At 35.0% G+C, this 20171-nt stretch overlaps 1 long non-coding RNA gene across 1 annotated transcript; it reads left to right on the forward strand.

Moving 5' to 3' along the window:
- LOC110264566 lies at window positions 503-1420 on the forward strand. The gene is made up of 2 exons (XR_002350739.1): window positions 503-683; window positions 1294-1420. It is a non-coding gene; the product is annotated as an uncharacterized LOC110264566 (long non-coding RNA).

The following is a 20171-nucleotide window of genomic DNA, read 5'->3' on the forward strand; positions in this document are numbered from 1 at the left end:
AGTAATAAAAGAAGTCTTTTCTTGATTTGGCTTATACATCAGGATTTGATTATATCCCGGGTATGCGTTCATAAGGCTGCGTTTGTTTTCAGAGACAGAACAGAACATGACACTGAGACAGAGACAGAACAAAACAAAACATTAAAAATTATTGTTTGTGTATTGTGTTTGGATATGATGGACAAGACACTAATGTAATGTCTAGTATTATGTTTGGATATACATGGACAAGACTAAATTATTAGGTAAAATGACTAAAATAGACATCCCTCCCCTCCTTCCCTGTATCTCTAATCCTTGCCCTCCCTAACCCTTTGCTAAACTCTTCTCACTCTCTCTGGTGGACTACTCTTCAACGCATCGCATTCCGTTTTACCATACCTCTCTTGATTGCAAGAATGTTGTCATTGTTCTCATTCTCACAAATCATGTTAAGGTACACTCTTCTTCAAATCCTAAATTCTGTTCCTCACTCCGCTCTCGGTTTTTGCTTCACTTCAACTTCATCCCTACACTCTCACTCTCAGCCCCAATCACTTGATGAAGCTATTGATTCCTTCACTCGCATGCTCTTTATGTGTCGCCCTCCATCCATCCTTCAATTCCTCAAGATTTTGGGATCTCTTGCCAAGACCAACCATTGCCCCACCGCCATTTCCCTTTTTCAGCAATTACAATCCAGGGTAATCGCTCCCAACTTATTTACTTTGAATATCTTAATCAAATGTTCCTGCGGAATGGTTTGGATCACTCTTGCTGTCTCTGCTTTTGTAAAGATTTTCAAGAGTGATTTTCAACCTTATACCGTAACATTGACAACAATCAAAGGTCTCTGTCTATGTGGTAACGCTGAAAAAGCACTACACTTTCATGACAAAGTGCTGGCTCATAGATTTTATTATTAGTTTTATGAGTACTTCCATGTTGGAACACTATATTTTATACAATAAGAAATTTGTTATTGAAAAATAGACAGTGTTGTGAATTATCTTTGTTATTGATTATTGTTTCTTGTCATAATATTTTACTGAAGAAAGAATAAAGACAGGGTTAATTGTTTATTCAAAATCAAACTCATGTAAATATACATCATTAGCTAAACCCTTAAAAGTGGGTAATTAAGGAGCTAATGCTTAGCAGTATTCATAATAGTTAGAGTTGGTTGGGAGTTACGGGATTCTACTATTTTGTGCAGTTTTTGTTAGCTTGTTGCCCCCCACTATAAAGAAAATATCCTCTATATATTCTTCTAATTATCATATCACCAAATCAATAATTCTTTAATTGATTTAGCTTCTGCAAATTCGAATCTTTTTCTGTCATTCAAAGCCAAACTGAGCAAAGTTTCATGTAAGTGCAATATTAAATTTTGATCAAAATTTACTACCTGGATACTATTATTAGTACTTGACTATATGAATTGAGCTTATCATAAAATTTAGGTGAGTTTGGTTTTACTCACGTGGTGGTTTCATTAAATTCTGCTAGCTGAATTTCATGGGTGAGTTGGTGTGGATGTAACTACTCACCCTTTGGCCAGTTTCATTTATTATGCAGGTCTAGTTCCAGAGTTTCAATTGTTACTTTCGAGTACTAATAACTCCATTTATGATAATGGGGTGAAAGAAACCTTTTTGCACCCGTCCATTTTGTGCAACAAATGCTATTTTTATATGTGTTATTTGATATGTTACCGACAGTGATTCCTGTGATGTTGGAGAATATTCATAAACAACATTAACAAAATTGAAAGGTTGTGGCTTTTTGAATAAAAGGGACTTTCTTGTGTTTTTTTTCCTTTGGAGATGCAAAGAAGATGGAGAAGAAAATAGAGATTGTGGAGTATAGGGAGAGGCTAGACAACACTCTTGCCTCACCTCATATGACAAATTATCACATGCTCAAAAACCTTGTTCAGACTCAACTCTTGCATTCTTCAAAACAACTAGGTACTAAGAGCATTCCTTAGCCACATTTGCTTTGTAATGATTAAATGTTTATTAGTACTATAGTTGAGGAGTGTTTCTGAATATAGTAAAAGGTCTAGTACAAGTACACCATCACACACTGATTGGAAAGTCTGCTATCTACACTATAACAATGCTATATTTTTATTGTCCATCCTTTTAGATATAGAACTTGAAATCAGTAATTTGAATTGTTGTAATTTTACTTCTTTAAACAGATAAAATAGGATAATGAAAAGTTTTGTGTTATATATTGCGAAGGGCCAGAGGGAACTCCGTTTCAAGTGGCCTTATGTTATTGTCCATTCTGTTCCTATCCATCTCAGTTTGAAAGATTCGTGTCATCCATTTAATTTGGTAATTTTGGCAGTTGTTAATCTAACACTGGTTGATCTTCCAGCCAGAATTCTACCAAGGTGAAGGTGCCGATAGCTTAAGGTGAAGGAAGAAAATTCCTAGAAGAAAAAGAGCTAAGGGAAAAGAAAAGCAGCAGCATGAAGGTTATGAAGAAAGGTCTTGGGGGAATGCCAATTGCTGGTGGATAGCTTGTCATCTAACAATCTCATAGGCTCATAGGCATCAAGGCTAGCAACTGTAAATTTAGGATGATATATTCAATGTTATGATGTGTGTCTCCCCTGTCACCATCATGGTAAGTCATCATTGAATTCATTGTATATATATTGATTGAATGCTATTCAATTCATGGTATTGCACAACCATGCATGTTGTAGGCGAATGTTATCAAAATGAAGAGTGTGGAATTTATGCCATTCTGGCTCTCTGTCGCTAACTTCCTCAATGGCGTGTGCTGGACAACATATGCTCTCATCCACCTCTTCGATCTTTATGTCTTGGTAACTAATTAACCATATCATTTCTGAATGAATTTTTGTAACAAATTAAATTAAGCGTTTCCTTTGTTGTATACGTAGATAAGCAACAGTATTGGAGCAATATCTGGACTTGTTCAGCTGATATTATATGCTTGCTACTGCTCCTGCAAGGGAGACAAGAACAATGATGAGAGTGCCTTTGGCACAAAACCAGAAGTTGCAATTCAACTCTCTGCTACTTCAAATGCAAGGGTTGCAGTTTGATGATGACAACTACTCCAATATCAAACCCTTTTGCTTTTTTAATTTCTTTTCTGTTGTTTAATATTCGATCAAGACAGTAGCAATTTATATTTTATTTACTGGTACATGAAAGAGCTAGATATTTCTGTGTGCTACTCTCCTCATGTAACTTTATTATTGTCATTTTATCATTTTTAGTGAGTACTTTTGCACATGCTTAACATAAATAAAGTTATATTCTGCACAGTTGACTAAAAATTCTAATTGAACATAAACAAAAGAAACATTTGCAAATTGAAGAAAAAAACTAAAATTAATTAAGCACCCATTTTGAATAAGTTTCTGCAATAACATAATTAAAACCAATATTTAAAACTAATTATGCACTAACATCAACAAATTCTTGCATTCAAAATTATGCATGTTTGAACCTAAATCTGCACAAAATGAAATGATAACTCTAAAAGAGATTAACTCTAATTCTAAGTATGCAATATAGCTCTAATAAATCTGACTTTCTGACTATTTTCTAATGACCAAAACATTTTTTCCAGTTGAGGATTTGTGGAGAACTTGAGTGCAATAGAAATAACTTCATCATCAGTGAATCCAAGTTCGCTAAGTATATCACCAGCCTTTTTTTTCTCACGAGTGTTTACCATAGCTTGGGCAAAAGCATCCAAACGCTTCTCCTGTTGATCGAACACATATTTCAGCGTGTCAGTTAACTCCTTCATCATCTTGGTATCCTTTGCCGCTTTAAATGAGGAAGGCTTCTTTCCTTGTTACTTCCCAGAAAATGAAGCCACAGAATTTGATTGTTGGAGTAGAGATTCACTGCAATCATGGTTTGAGTTAAAGATATCCGTATCTTCTTCGTCCATTTCTTCATACCCATTCATTTGCGCTTCTTCTTCAGCGTCATTGCCGCATACAGCAGCATCCCCATTTGCTCTTTCCTTACAAAATATTTTTTCCAAGCGCGTATAAAGGGGAAAAGGCTTTCCTGGAGTATACAACCTTACTCCTTGTTTCTAGAAAAAATAAAAAATAAAAGATCAACAAAGAAAGACAGACTATCAAGTAGAATAAAATTAATTCAACAAAATCAAACTTGTAAACCAACCTTCATATAAGCAGCTAGGATCTCTTTGTTGTCCACAACCACACATTGCTTCACATCATCCCATCCAAAACCGCTACAGGCTGCCATGTCAGTAGCAAATTGATATTTCTCTTTCAACCTCTTAACCTTGTTTTTGTAATGAGTTATTTGAAAACCACCACCTGAAAACCTCTCATCCATTTTTGCAGCAAGTTTCTCAAAAGATCCAGGCCTAAATTGACCTGCATCAGCTATTCTTCCTTCAATGACAAGCTCCTCCATAAAACCAACAAATACCTCTGTCTCTTCATCAGTCCAAACATGTCTATCCATTTGTCCCTACAATCTAGATTAACTCAATCAAAATTCAATTGAACATCCTAAGCATATCATGAAATTATCTTTATAATGTATCAATACAATATATTTAAATAAAATACACATAATAATTCAAATAAAATACACATATAATGTATCAATACAACACAAAAGCATATCAAAAGCATATCATGACATTATTTTTATAATGTATCAATACAATACAAAATCCAACACAACAAACTATCATACTAATTCAAATAAAATACATATACAAGAAATAAACCAACTAATTAATTCGGCTATGCATCCATTCATTGTACATTTCATGTGCTAAATTGTCTCGCCAAACAGTCCATTCATTGCTGCCCTCTACACTGTCAATAATTTCATCGTCACCATCTTGGTTATCACCATGCTCCTCTCCAATAAGCACTTGCTCATTCCCAAGTGATATGTCCTCCTCAGGATCGGAGTCCATATTAAACCGAATAAAATTTTGTAATAAACAACAAGCAATAATTATTCTATTTTGTGTCTTGATTTGGTAGAAACAAGGACTCCTCAAAATTACCCATCTCTTCTTCAATAAACCAAAACAACGCTCAATAATGTTCCTAGCTGAAGAGTGCTTCTTGTTAAAATATTCTCGAAAGTTTCTAGGCGCATTTCTACCATAGGCCCATTCTTGTACGTGGTATCGAGTATTCCTATATGGTGCTAGAAACTCCTTGCAATTAGTATAACCATCATCCACTAAATAATAATTCCCTATAAATTAAAAGAGACACGTTATGAGGATTAAGAAAATTGTATGAATTAAAAATTTTGAAGTGTTTTTGTTACCTAAAATTTAACTATTACATACCAATTGGTATCTTGAGGTTATTACGACCTGAAATTGCATCTCTAAGGACTCTTGAATCCGATGTGGATCCTTCCCATCCACTAAGTACGTACACAAAATTCATATCTCGATTGCATACACCTAGGACATTGGTTGATATTTTACCCTTTCTTGTTCTGTATCTTGATTTATCTTCTTCAGGGACAGTCACATCTATATATGTTCCATCTAATGCTCCTAGACAGTTCTAAAGCAAAGAAATTGAAGGTTCAAAACTATCTCTATACCAAACCATATATAATACAAAACCACAACTGCGTTTCTTCATTAGACGTACCTTGAACCATTTTCATCGGAGATCTATGCAGTCATCTGGAACAGGAACAGGCTTTGCAAACAACAGGCTTTGAACATGTATTACCGACGACAAAACTTTATTAAAATACTTACTTATTGTTTCTCCTGACCTATAAAATCTAACTTGGAGTGTGCGATTCTTTTTATGATGAGCTAAAATTATTAAAAATATAATCACTTGCTCAGGTATATTTACATGACATTCATCGCTTAATCCACCCTGAACTTTAAGTAACTCACATAATCTTCCTAATTCATCTACGCTCATCCTTAATTCCCAAATACAATTTCTATCGCATCCTCCTATGATGCGGCTTAACACATTCCGTCTTAAGGGATTAGTATTAATTTCTCTATTCCTAATCAACAAATGTCTCTTTCTCTTATTTCTCAAATAAAAAAATGCAAACATCAAAACTAATATTGTGGCTGTCTCAAGTTCAATCTGAATCATAAAATAAAAAAAAGAAATCACCTAAATTGTTCATATTGGTCCAATAGTTCCATTCTTCCCTAACAACAGATAAAAAATATAAATCATAATTTATTATAAAATAACATAAATACTAAAAATAATCAATAAGAATAAAAATAACAACATCACCAACTAATTATTTTATTTTTGCATTCAAATAAATAAGAAGAGTTCAATATAATTTTTTTTCATTCCTTATTCCATTCTGAACAAAATATGTTCAATCATTCATTCACAGCAGGATTCATTCACAGTAAGATTGTATAAATTAAAAATTTTGACACCAGAAAGACAATTTCTCATGTCCATATTCAATTTTTACATTTTCAAATCACAAATAATATAAACAAATAAAAATAAAAGAAGCCAGAAGAACCCAATAATTTAAAGTAAAAAATACAAACGAAAATAAGAAGCAAAGAGAAAAGGCAGAGTTATATACCTGCGTGACTGAGAAAGAGAAGAACACGTGAATTCCAAAAGTTATGACAAATTTGCTTCTGAAATGTTGTAGTTAAATTAGTTGAGCAAAAAAATGAAGAGGAGAAGCAGTAAAGAAGAAGAAAAAAAACAAAGAAAAACAAAAAAGAATAAGATGAAGTACTAAACAACAGAACACCGGAGAAAGAAGAGAAATAAGAAGAAGAAAAAAGGGACAGAGAGCAAGAAGAGAAAGAGAAGAGATAGAGAGCTAGACCTGGGAAGTGAAACAAAAAAAGAATCCGAAAAAGAGAAGGAAGAAGGAGAGATGAAACAGAGAGCATAGGAAAGATTACCTCGGAGGAGAAGGCTGCTGCACAACACAAATAGGGCTTATGATATGATTTAAAAAAGGGTAACAATGGAATAATAATAATATGTAGGGATAAAATGGGAAAGAATTTTCATTAAAAAATCTGTGTCCACTTTGTTAATTTCTGTGTCCATCATTGTCCATCATAAAAGAGTGGACACAAAAATTAAAAAAACTGTTCCAGAGACAATATGTCCACTGTCTATGTCTCTGCTACCAAACACGTTTTAAACATTTAATGTCCATGTCTTTGTGTACTGTCTCCAAAAACAAACGCTACCTAAAGGACAGATACCTATACCCTGAAGCCGAGTCAACCAGGGCGTCAATGCTTGAGAGATGGTATGATCCTTGGGGCAAGCTTTGTTGAGGTCGGTGTATTCAACACACATCCTCCATTTTTCACTCTGCTTTTTTACAAGGACCACATTAACCAGCCACAAAGGATACTTTACCTCTCTTATAAACACGGCATCTAATAAGGCTTGCACCTATTCTTCCACGATCTGTGTCCTTTCAGGATCGAGCTTCTGCCACTTTTGCTGAATAGGTCGAGAGCCTGGATAAACGGTGAGCTTGTGAGACATGAAGTCAGAATTTATACTAGGCATATCGGAGGCTTTCCAAGCGAAGAGGTCGGAAGAGATTAACAACGATTTGTGCCTTTAGACCTTCCTCTAGGTTGGCCCTTATACTCCTTGTCTTTTTAGCATGATCCTCGATTTGTACTTTTTCTCTCTTTCCTTTAGGAAGGGGACATAGCTCTTCCCGAAATCGGATATTTCTGAGCTCAATAGTATTGACATCTTTACCACCTGTACTACCTCTTATGTTGAGGCTTTCATTGTAACACTTTCTAACTAACTTTCGATCTTCTTTTACGATGGTTATTCTTTCTGTAATTGGGAACTTCATACATAGGTTAAGTTGTACATAAATATTGAATTAATTACCAATATACCATCAACAAATCCTTTATTGCAATTTTGATAGCAAATTAAATCACAACCTTAATATTTTCTGGCAATATAGGACTTCTATATTTGTTAATGACATGTGCTCCAATGCTAAAAATGGACTTAAACGGCACCATAATAATTGGAATACTCAATAATTCATGCACTATGATTGATAACTTTGAATAATGTTACTTATGTAAATTCTACCATTCCAAAATATATAAATCCTCAAAATAATCCTTTGTCAAAAGTGGCTCATCCAAGTATGTATCAAGCTTATTATTTTCACTTGAAACCTCAGATTGATAGATACTTTTTATCAATTTCTAACAAAATATATAAATAAATTCTCTTATAAGCAAAGAACAATATTAATAAAAAATAAAAAAAGAAACAAAACATGTTAAAACATTATTTACACCAACAATTACAAGTCGCTTCTCTTGCCTACACTTTCAAAAGTATATACCATGGATGAAGATTGATTAATACATCCTTGTGCATCAATAGTGAAAAGAAGATTCTGGTCATATTTTTCAGAAAGCTTGCATAACTTTGTTTTCACATGTTCCACCTTCTCTTTTGCAGTTTTAGCATTAGTCTATTCATACATAAACTTTAATGTAGTGATCATAAGCCTAGGGTCAAGAATAGCACCGAATGTAAGAATGATATTATACTTTTTCCAATACTTTTTTAACTTATCCATCATCTTTTCTCCCATGCCCGTTAGAAGTTCATATTCACTTATCAAACTTCTAATGAAAGCAAATTGAATATGATAAACTTGTAGAAAATACAAATTCGAGGTATAAAAAGATGTGGCACAAATCAAATTAGTGGTTTGACATATAGAAAGAATATAAAAATTCACACATCTTTGTAGCTCTTTTCCATCCATTAATAGAGAGATATAGGTAGAACATAAATATGGAAGAACTCTCCATCACATAACAACCGATTATGCATATTCAAATTACTTTTCAAATAATCTTGACATGTATCCTTAACAAATGCATCATCTAAAATAAGGGTCATTTAAAAGTTCAAAAATTTTGGAAAATAATTCAAATTCTATGTGAAGAGGAGGCATATGAAAAAAGTTTAGAATTTTACTTTGTAATTTCCAATTTAAAACCACAAAATGTGCAATTAAACATCAATAACTGTTGATAGTGATAGCGGTCCACAAATCAGAAGTCAAACAAACTCTTTTAAAAATGGCTACTAAAGTATTTTTATGTTTTTCTTTTTTCTTGAATAAATCTTCAACACATCCTCCTTAAGACTGTTCCTAGTAATGAGGGATGAATTTGGAATAATATATTTATCCAATTCCTAAAATTCTTATTGTCAACCATAGAAAATGGGGCATCATAATCAATCACAAGCAACACATATCTCACACGATACATGGTTATCTATCTTGAGAGATCCTATTTTATTTTGCATTTCTATCAATGTCTGATGGAAATCCTCAAAGTTTATTTTCACGTAAATTTTCAAATGATGCTTAAGTGACAAAGTCCCATATTAATTTTCACTAAATTTACAAATTTGTGTGCATCCATCACACTAAGCACATCCTATCTCAATATCACAAAGTGTAAGTTTTTGAAATATCTCCACACATCAAATGTTATTGACTTTGTCTTTTTACTTTTATTATTTTCTTCATCTTGAGATTCATTTTCAAATTCAAACTTTTATGCTGAAATTCCAACCTCAACCTCCATGAAGACGGAGTTATTCATTACTGAATCCATCTTCTAAATTCCTAGAACAAACTATCATAAGTTCAATTTTTCACAAATTATTAATGGAAACTTTCACAGATTTAAACATTCACATCAATATTTTAACACAAATTCATAGCACATATTTAACACAAATTATTCAAATATTCACAAATTTTACATCATAGATTTAACACAAATTCCTCAAACATTCACAAATTTTACAACACAGATTTAACACAATTTTCAAACATTCACAAATTTCACATATTCAAACCTTCTAATGTGCAACAAATAAAAAACTAATAAAATTATTTAATAATTTTACTTACTTGGAGATTAGGAGAAGGAGTCGAGGAAAAGGAGCTCAATGTCCTGGCATCTCCGAGATAAAAGAGGAGCTGGAAGCAGTGGTGATTGGCGAGCTGGAGACAACGACGAGCTAGACAACGATGCACTGGAGGTGACGACGATCTGGATAGAGACACACTAGAGGCCACGACGAGCTGGAGGAGACAAGGCTGCAAACAAGCCCGAGTTAGAAGCTAAATGGGAGGGAGGGTCGCCAATGCGATATGGGAGTGAGTAGCCGCCGTCATCGACACCATTTGGCAAGAAAGAGCACGAGAGTTACTAAGAGAAAAGAGTGTTTGTGACAGTGAGTGTGAGGATGAAGCCATAAATTTTGTAATTTATTTCCTTAAATTAAATACTAGAAATTCTCTTTTAAGAAAAGATAGTCGGCCTAATAGGCTAGTCCGCCCCGCCCTTTTTGGTGGTTTGGTAGGTTTGACACGGCGAGTTCGACCATTTTGCCACTCTTAAGATGTAAGTGGGTACTTAGAAGAAAGTACAACACTGATATAGTTCACTACAAACCTTAAAGTAAGGTTAGTGACCAAGGGATTTAGACATAAAGAAGGTCTAGATTATTTTAATACCTATGCACATATGGTAAGAATGGTTTCTATTTGGACTCTTATATGATTAGCATCCATTCACAATCTTTTCACATACATCAAATGGGTGTTAAAAAAAATTTTAAATGGAAATTTGAATGAAAAAAATCTATACAGAGCAATTAAAAGGCTATGTGCTACCTAAAAATGAAAAAAAAAATTTATAAACTAGTTAAGACTTTACATGGCTTAAAGAAAATGCCTAAACAATAACATGAGAAGTTTGATTCAATAGTGTTATCAAATGGCTTCTCACATAATAGTGTGAATATATGTATTTACTCAAAATTTACTAAATATTATGGAGTAATTATTTTTTCTATATTTTGATGACATATTAATCATTAAAACAAGTTTAGAAGGAATTCATGTAGTAACGGAGTGTCTTCATGATCAAGAATTTGAATGAAGCTACAATATTAGGCATAAAAGTGCATAAGAATGAAATTGGCTTTACTTTAAGTCAATCTCATTACATAAAAAAGGTATTAAAAAGTTTGATTATTTCATAATTAAAGAATCTAATACACTATATTATCCTAATTTTAAACTAGAAGTAAACATATGAAGACCTATAACATAATTAGAATAGGATAGTGTCATAGGAAGTTTAATGTATGTAGTGTATTGCACCAAGCCTTACATAACATTTGTTGTGTACATATTATCAAGGTTTACAAGAAAGTCTAGCAATAAACATTGGATGGTTATAACAAGAGTTCTTGGTAATCTCAAGAAAATCATAAATTTGGGATTGCATTCATTATCCTTTAGTTTTGGAAGGTTATTCTGATACAAGTTGGATTACAAATCTTAGTGATAATCCACTTTAAGATGGATTTTCATCATAGGTAATAGTAAAAAGTTAGGCCTTAAAGAACCAAATATATATTTTACATTCTACCATTGAGGCTGAGTTTGTAGCTTTATGAACTGCAAGTAAAGAAACGAAATGAGGTAGAAATTTCTAATACGATGTAAAGTTGTAATAAAAAGAAACAACAATCATTTCAATCTTCTGTGATAGTAAATTAACTATGTCTCGAGCATATAATAAAGTTTATAATGAAAAGTTTAGACATATAAGTTTGAGACATGAGTTTGTAAGACAACTAATAGATGATGGCATAATTACCATTACTATGTAAGATCTCAAGTGAATTTAGCTGATCCCTAAATTGAAGGTTTGTTAAGGGATAATGTAACAACCTAGATTTTAGCACCTCATGATCGTACCAAAAGCTCAGGCGTTACTTATCTCTAAACTTTTTATTCTAAACTATCTTTATTTAATATTGAGCCTTCACAAATACGAACTGAAATTTTAGCCAAGAAAACGAAGAGTCCGTTTTTTCTTTTTTTTTCACATATATATATATATATATATATATATATATATATATATATATATATCCATGTAGCATTATATACATAGACTTATCCAAAGATCCTCAAATACAAGTCCTACCCCTCTAAAAACTAAAAGTATAAACGACGATGGGAAAATAAAATTTAATAACTCAACTTGTAAACATAATCTTCTATGCTCTTGTAGCTCCACACTATATAACACCCTGATTACCCTAAGCCTTACCTCGCGTCATAAAGCAAAAGTTAATCAAAGGTTACAACAAATCTAAAGCTTGTACATATTTATATATAGAAAGAAATAATAATTCTAGAAGCCTGATAAACCACTATTTCATGGTTTATCTTGTGTTCAATTGAGTGGTTTTTATCAACTCTTTACCCACTTATTCATATAAATCACATGTTTTACTTTTTCCTTCCTGATTTTGTGCTATGATTGAAAACATGCTTCCTTGGCCTTATATTTGCTAATATTAATCCTCTCTTATTACCATTAGATGCCTTGATATGTGTGTTAAGTGTTTTCAGAAATTACAGGACAGGAATGGCTTGGAGAATGGAAAGGAAGCATGCAAAAGCTGAAGGAATACAAGAAGTTGAAGGAACTGCAAAGCTGTCCAGCCTGACCTCTCCGCACTAAAACAGTCATAACTTGAGCTACAGAGGTCCAAACGACGCGGTTCCAGTTGCGTTCAAAAGCTAATGTCCGGGGATTTGATTTGATATATAATATGTCATAGTTTTCCTGACGTTAGGTGACGCGAACGCGTGCTTCATGCGGAAGCGTCGCAGTGACGAAAATCAGCGTGGCAATTTTCTCTCCAGCGATTTCTGGGCTGTTTTCGACCCAGTTTTCGGCCCAAAAAACACATATTAGAGGCTATAAAGTAGAGAAATCCATTCATTCATAATCATCAGCTCATAATACACAATTTTAGGATTTAGATGTAGTTTTTAGAGAGAGAGGTTCTCCCCTCTCTTTTAGGATTAGGATTTAGGATTTTTATTATGTTTAAGCTATGATCTCTTCATTCCAGGTTCTATGTTCCTTCAATATTTATTTTCTACTTTTATTTACTCTAATACTTTTATTTGTATTTGATTTATGTTGCCCAATTAACTTATGAACCTTTCCATGTTAGAGTTGAATTTATGTTTAGACGTAATTTGATGTGTTTCAGATTTATGAATGCTTTTAATTTAATTTAGAATTTTTTTCTTTTGGCTTTGGTTGAGTCATTGGAGACACTTGAGTTATCAAACTCATTGTTGACTGAAAATTGGAATTCTTCAAGAATTAATTCGAGTTCTAATAACTCTAGCCTTTCCCAAGGAAAGACTAGGACCTGAGGAATCAAAATTAATTCATCCACTTAACTTACCTTCATAGTTAGAGGTTAACAAAGTGGGAGAAAAATCCAATTCTCATCACAATTGATAAAGATAACTAGGATAGGACTTCTAATTTTCATACCTTGCCAAGAGTTTTATTAATTATTAATTTATTTTTCTTGTTATTTAAATTACCTGTTCCTTATTTTAAAAACCCAAAATTCTACCTTTTCCATAGCTAATAATAAGTCATACCTCCCTGCAATTCCTTGAGAAGACGACCCGAGGTTTAAATACTCGGTTATCAATTTTATTGGGTTTGCTTAAGTGACAAACAAAACATTTGTATGAAAGGACTTTTGTTGGTTTAGAAGCTATACCTACAACAAGGCTTTATCTGCGAATTTTTAGACCACGCAAAAGTCTCTCTCATCAAAGCCCGATGATGATTAAGATCAAAAACAGAGTTTGAAAGCGCAACATGAAGGAGAAGCTACTGAAGGAATCAATCAAGCGATCAATCGATCACCTTCCCGACGTTCAGACACTCAAGGAATCCCCATGGCTTCATGTGGAGAATCTACTGAAGAACGCAACATGAAGGAGAAGCTAGAAACTCCAATGAACAGTGAGCAGCATGACTTTGTATTGGAATAATTGGAGGAAGTCGTGATCGTCAAAGAAGAAGAATTGGTTGAAGACTTAAGAGATGCAAAACCTCTATGGGAAAATCCAGTCAAAAAGCCTCCTTCAAAGACGTTTGAAATAGATGTTGAGGAGGTTGAAGACTTTGAAGGGGATGATCAAGAGATGGATTCAGTCATTGATGAATTCTTATCTGCAATTGAATCCTCTCCCATTGGACTTGACATGGAGACTGAAGAAAATGAAGCACAACCTCCCATGCCCTTGGTGAGCAATGAAGAAGAGATTGAATTGGAAGAAAGCTACCAAGAGGAAGATGTTGATATTAAAGAAGCTTGCAAAGAGGTGGAAGTTGTCAGAGAAGAACACAAGGGAGTGGAGCTTGCAAGTTCATTGGAAACACCTCTCCCAAGGCCATTACCGTCCAACACAACGTTCAAGTGGGTAAAATTCTTATCCTTGACCTTTACCTTCCCACTTGAATATGGGCTACTAGAGACGGATGGTCAGCTTAGAGCTCTTTGTGGCATTAAGAGTAAGAGGAAGATGATCAGTGGTAAATTTTGTCCTGCAAGGTTCATTATGGTTGGAAGCTCTAAGTTTAAACACAAAGGTTAGTGTAGAGCTCAATTGAATGGGTCTGGGAAGTTGTTTGGACGCTTCAGTGAGAATTCTAAGGCTGAACCACTCGGATGGAATCATGATAATCAACTTGAAGACGGCTGTAGAAATAAGATTTGGGATCCAGGAATATATGAGGATCAATTTTGGGAGCTCAAAGCTTGTGAAGAACTCCATCAAAGCTTGAGGAATTTACTTGGTATTGATAGAGCTTATTGGAAGTCCAAGCATTGGTGGAAGTTTCAAGACGAGTTCAAGCACAAGCCACCATAACAGGGAGCTCACCAAATGTCTAACTTAAGGACTTTAACTAAAAGTGCTAGGTGGGAGACAACCCACCATGGTATGATTGTCCCTTTTTCAGTTTTAATTCTAGCCTGTTTTGTTTGTTTTTGAGTTTTGATTGAACCTGGAATCATGCATAACATTCATATTAGCATTGCATTTTGCATTCTGCATTTTTCATGCATAAAAAAAAATTTCGCACGCGACGCGACAGCGTCGCCGACGCGTCTGCGTCACCAGTGCGTTTTGAAGAAAAGAGAATCGAACAGAGAGTCACGCGAAAGCGTGGCTGAAGGCGTGCCTTTGGCACAAATTGATCCACGCGATCACGTCACTGACGCGTCTGCATCATTTGTGAAAAACTGCATCCCACGCGTCCGCGTCACCCACGCGAATGCGTGCCCTAAAAATCGACGTAAACAGGGGTGTTTGGCAGCAAGTTAGGCTAGAATGGGGCTGGAATGGTGCTAGAAGCACAAGCCTTACCACGCAAACGCGTGCCCCACGCGTCTGCATCGTTTTCCAAAAATGACCAACCACGCGACCGCGTCACCCAAAAATTTGGCAAAAAGAGTTTCGAACAGAGAGTTGCGCGAATGCGAGGCTGCACTCGCACAAATCGCACAAATCAGGCCACGCGATCGCGTGACCCACGTGTCCGCGTCACCTGACCTTATCGCGCACCACGCGACCGTGTCACTCACGCATCCGTGTCGCCTGCGCCGTACAACTCATCCAAATCAGCGCCAATTATCTTCTCTTTTCTTTTCTAATCCTAATTTCTTCTATCTTTTCTTCTTTCTTTCTTACTTTATTTCTTTCACTTCTCATTCCTTTTTACCTTCATTCTATTTTACTTAATTTATTTGCATATTTCATTCATTGCATTTTAATTTAGTGCATATTTTTCTTTTCTTTTCTAAATTCATTATTTTTCCTTTGGTGTTGATTTTCTTATTTAACTATTGCATCTTCTCTTGAATTATTTTAGGTGCTTAGTGACTTGTTTTATTCTGGTTAGGTAATATTATTTATATCAATGCCAATCTTTTATACCTGTATTGGGATTGAACCGGATCTTGAAGCAGTAAAGTAAATGAACAGAAAAAGCAATAAACAGGGAATTGAAATGAGAAATTCAGATCTCAGGACCCAGAGACTAGAAAACCAAGTCTAGATCTCAATGCCTTCCTAGATCCAACAAGAACAATTGCAAGGAAATTGTAAATTGCAAGGAAATTGTAAATTGCAAGGAAAATAGATGAAGAACAATAAACCGGAAATGAAATTCAATTAGCAGTAAAGAAACAGAGATCCAAGATTGAGATTGAAACAGAATTTCTTCAATTCTCCAATCCAAGATCCAAGACAAGTGTAAATGAAATTGAATGCAATGGAAACAAAGAAATTAAAGTTCAAAAGCTCTCCGAAAACTATTATGAAAATTCTAAAAGGAAAGCTCTCTTAATAACTTGAATTCTATTCTATTTATACACTTTCCAAAATGATCTTCAAGCCTTGAGTTGGGCCTTTGTTCTTGGTGGAATTGGGTTGAAAGAGGCCTTGGTTGATTGCTCTTGAAGTTTGAAGAAGAACCGAAGTGAACCAATTGAACCGGTTTTGAAGTTAGCCAAAGTTGGTCCCAACGTTAGGGCCAAAGTTAGGGGTCTAACTTTGACCCTAACTTTTCATAGCAGCAAGCATAATTCTCTGGTTTGGACGTTGGTGCCAACGTTAGGGGTCTAACTTTGACCCTAACGTTGGCCTTGCTTAGTGCTAGTGGCGCCAACGTTAGCCTCCAAGTTAGGGGGCTAACGTTGGGGCTAACTTCATGCTTTCCTGGTTCAATTTTCACTTATTCCATTGTCCTCTTTTCACTCCTAGCCATTCCTCTTTGCTTCAACCTTTCTCCAAGCTTTCTTCACCTATCATTAATCAACCAAACTCATCAAAGCTGTGCTCAAAATCATGAGATATTCAATCTTTCATAATATGCAACAAATATAGCACAAAACCTCATGAAATGGCATGAATTCATATATGGTTGGTTCAATCAAGGGAAACATGAAAATCTACTCAATTAGCTTGCTTGTAGCTCAAGAAAATACATAATTCTAATGAAAACAAAAGAAAAAGACTAGCTAAAATAGGCTAAGATGACTTGTCATCACAACACCAAACTTAAAGCTTGCTTGTCCCCAAGCAAGAAATAGATTTATGCTCCAAGGTTCTTTCAATTAAGATGGATTGAGGAACACTTGTAAAGTGCAGTGAGTGAAGTGATCAAGTATCAGTGGGGTGAACTCTAAATCATATGCTCATGCAAGGGCTTTAGTGCTCACTAGTCCTTACATATTGGGAGTCGTAGGTCTTAGGATTTTCATCCAAATGGTACCATGGAGATCTCTTTATATGTAATCACCTTGAAGCAACTTATAGTTTCTGTGCTTTGGCCTTGACTCTAAGTAAAAGACTATGCTATGCATGCAGGCAGGGGTATATAAAAAAACTATACTATGCAGACAGGCAGGGTAAATAAGGATACAATCCAACTTGCAATAGCAGCAATATTTGATGTAAACAATCACTTAACAATACAACCTGTTGGAGTTCACTTGCTTTCCTTCTTCTCATCATCATCATTGCTGGCCTTTAGGTTCATCTTTTGTTTCTTTGGTTGATGATGCTTAATCCTTCCAACAGCTTGTATGGACCTCTGCAATGATATTGCAAGTTGCTTGTTCCCCAAGCACTTGAAAAATGGTTAGCTTGCATGACTTATTTGTGGGCCTTTATACTTACTTTGGTATGGGAACACCAAACTTAGTACCTTGCCAATGCATTAGATTAACCATGTGTAAAACTCTTTTTCTTTTTCAAAGATGACAAAACTGAAAACTAGGAAACAGCAGAATAGTTAACTAGTTCATCAAACATGCTTGAAGCCAACATTATGCAGAAAATGAGAATGTGTTTTATGATGGGATTTTGGTGAAACACCAAACTTAGAATCTTTCATTCTCCCTTATATTGTTTTGGTGTGCAACACCAAACTTAGCTTCTTGCAATGTAGATAAACTAATTAACCTTTTTATTGAAATAGCTATGAAAGGAAAACTACCTCAGGTTGGGTTGCCTCCCAACAAGCGCTCTTTTATTGTCACTAGCTTGACATCCTCTGTGCTTGCTTATTTCAGATTCTGAGCTTTTTTCTCCTTGTCCCATTGTCCATCTAAGTGAGGCTTTGCTTCCTTCTTACTTGTTCCTGTGGGGTTTTTGGCTAATTGTTCTACTTGCTTCCCAATTCCCCCGAGTAGGTCCTCATAGTGTTTGTTCATCCTCTTTAGATGTGTCATCATTCTCTCTACTCCACTTTCTAGATTGGAGATCCTTTGAGAATTCTGTGAGATTGTGTGGTGATGTTGTTGCAAATTTGGGATTGTGTCACTGGGCAGTGAGCTTGAAGGTCTCTCAATAGAAATTTGCTTGGAGAGCTGCCCAATCTGCCTTTCTAGGCTCTTCATAGAGGCTTCCTGATTCTTGGCTACCATTTCTTGGTGTTTCAACATTTTGTCTATCATGGCTTCCAAGTGAGTGATTCTTTGGGCTTCAGGTGATATTTGAGGTGGGTTATGAGATGTGGGTGGTGGATGGTAGGCATTTTGGTTGGTTGGTTGGTTATTAGAGTTGAAGTTCCTTGGTTCCTGATGTTGAGGTTCTCTTATTTTGAAATAAGAGTGTGGCTTCCATGGTGGAAATTGTTCATTTACTGTGGTGGAGTGGAGAAAATCAATTTGTCTGGCCATTGACTCCGATTGTTGCTGAGTTTGCTGATGTAGCTGTTTGCTTTGATTCATGACTGCCTTCACTCCTTCAGAATTCATTGTATCTTCCTCCAAAGTTGCATTCGGTGGTGTCTCAAATGAGTGTTGGTTGTTGGTTCTCTTGTCGTTGAACCTTGCAGTTCCTTGACTAGTTGCTGTTGCTCTGAGTAAATCATTTGAGGAGTGCTCTACTGCTCTTCTCATCTCTGGGGTTAATCCTTCATAAAATGCTTGGAAAGCCACTTTGTCATTTGCTTTCATGTATCTTTCCCATGCTTTGAGCAATGGTTCTTCCTCTCCTTGCATGAATGGATGTGTTCCCTCTTTCATTTTGATGTTTTGTCGGGATGTAGAGAATTTGGCTAGAAATTTGGCAACCAGACCATCCCAACTAGTGATACTTCCTTGGGGAAGAGTTTCAAGCCATTGTGCTGCCTCATCCTTTAGTGAGAAAGGGAATAGCAAGAGCTTGTAGATTCATGATTGACAACATCACAGATCCTCAGAAAAATAGATAGATGTGGCCGAAACTTAAAGTGCAAGAAATGTAAATTGCGGAATCTTAAAGTGCAAGAAATGTAAATTGCTTGAAATGTAAAGGGATTGGGATGTGGATTTGCAGAAATTAAACAAGGAAAAATTAAATTGCATCAAACATATTAGCTTGCTTGTAGCTCAAGAAAGTGCATAATTCTAATGAAAACAAAAGAAAAAGACTAGCTAAAATAGGCTAAGATGACTTGTCATCACCTGTATTACTTTTACATTGACATGAATTTATATTATCTCTCCTTACCCACACTCTCTTCCCTATTTTTGCAAATTTTTGCACTCTTGATTTGCCATGTACTTCTACTGTTTTCTCATTTGCATGTTGTAGCTACCATATAATTGAGACCCTCATTATCTGGCATTAACCCACCATATTTTATTTTATCTTTATCTCTGGATTACTGTTCTTCTTTTTCTCTTCTTTTAGGCTGGCCACCGAAGACGGAAAAAGGGAGAAACTTCTGTAAGGGGAGACAAACAAGTCCATCTGCACAATCCATGAAGAAAAGCATCAGTTGGAACAACCCGTCCACTTGTACATCTCAGCATGCACCGAGGACGGTGCAATCTTTAAGTGTGGGGAGGTCGATACCAACTTCCATGGGTTAGTTACTCTTCTATCTCAACACCAATGGTTTATTTTCCTTGTTAGTTGTTGCATTTACATGTTCGATTGCATATTTGTTTGATTTTGTGCATATTTTACCACTTGGTTGAAGAAATATTTTCTTTTTCAAGAAACTTTTTTAAGGTATTTCACTAATTTGAATAAAATTTAATGTTAAACTTGTTTGAAGAAATATTATTTTGGAACATGGTTTAGAGCTCAAACACACAAAACCTGTGAGATTTTTGAGCCTATTTGAATTGGTTGCATTTTACCAACCAATATTTTATTTTTAGTGTGTATTTTTCTCTCTAAAATTGTGATCTTTGTCTTGCTTAA

The sequence above is a fragment of the Arachis ipaensis genome, chromosome B07 (assembly GCF_000816755.2).
Source record: "Arachis ipaensis cultivar K30076 chromosome B07, Araip1.1, whole genome shotgun sequence".
In the NCBI taxonomy this organism is placed as follows: domain Eukaryota; kingdom Viridiplantae; phylum Streptophyta; class Magnoliopsida; order Fabales; family Fabaceae; genus Arachis; species Arachis ipaensis.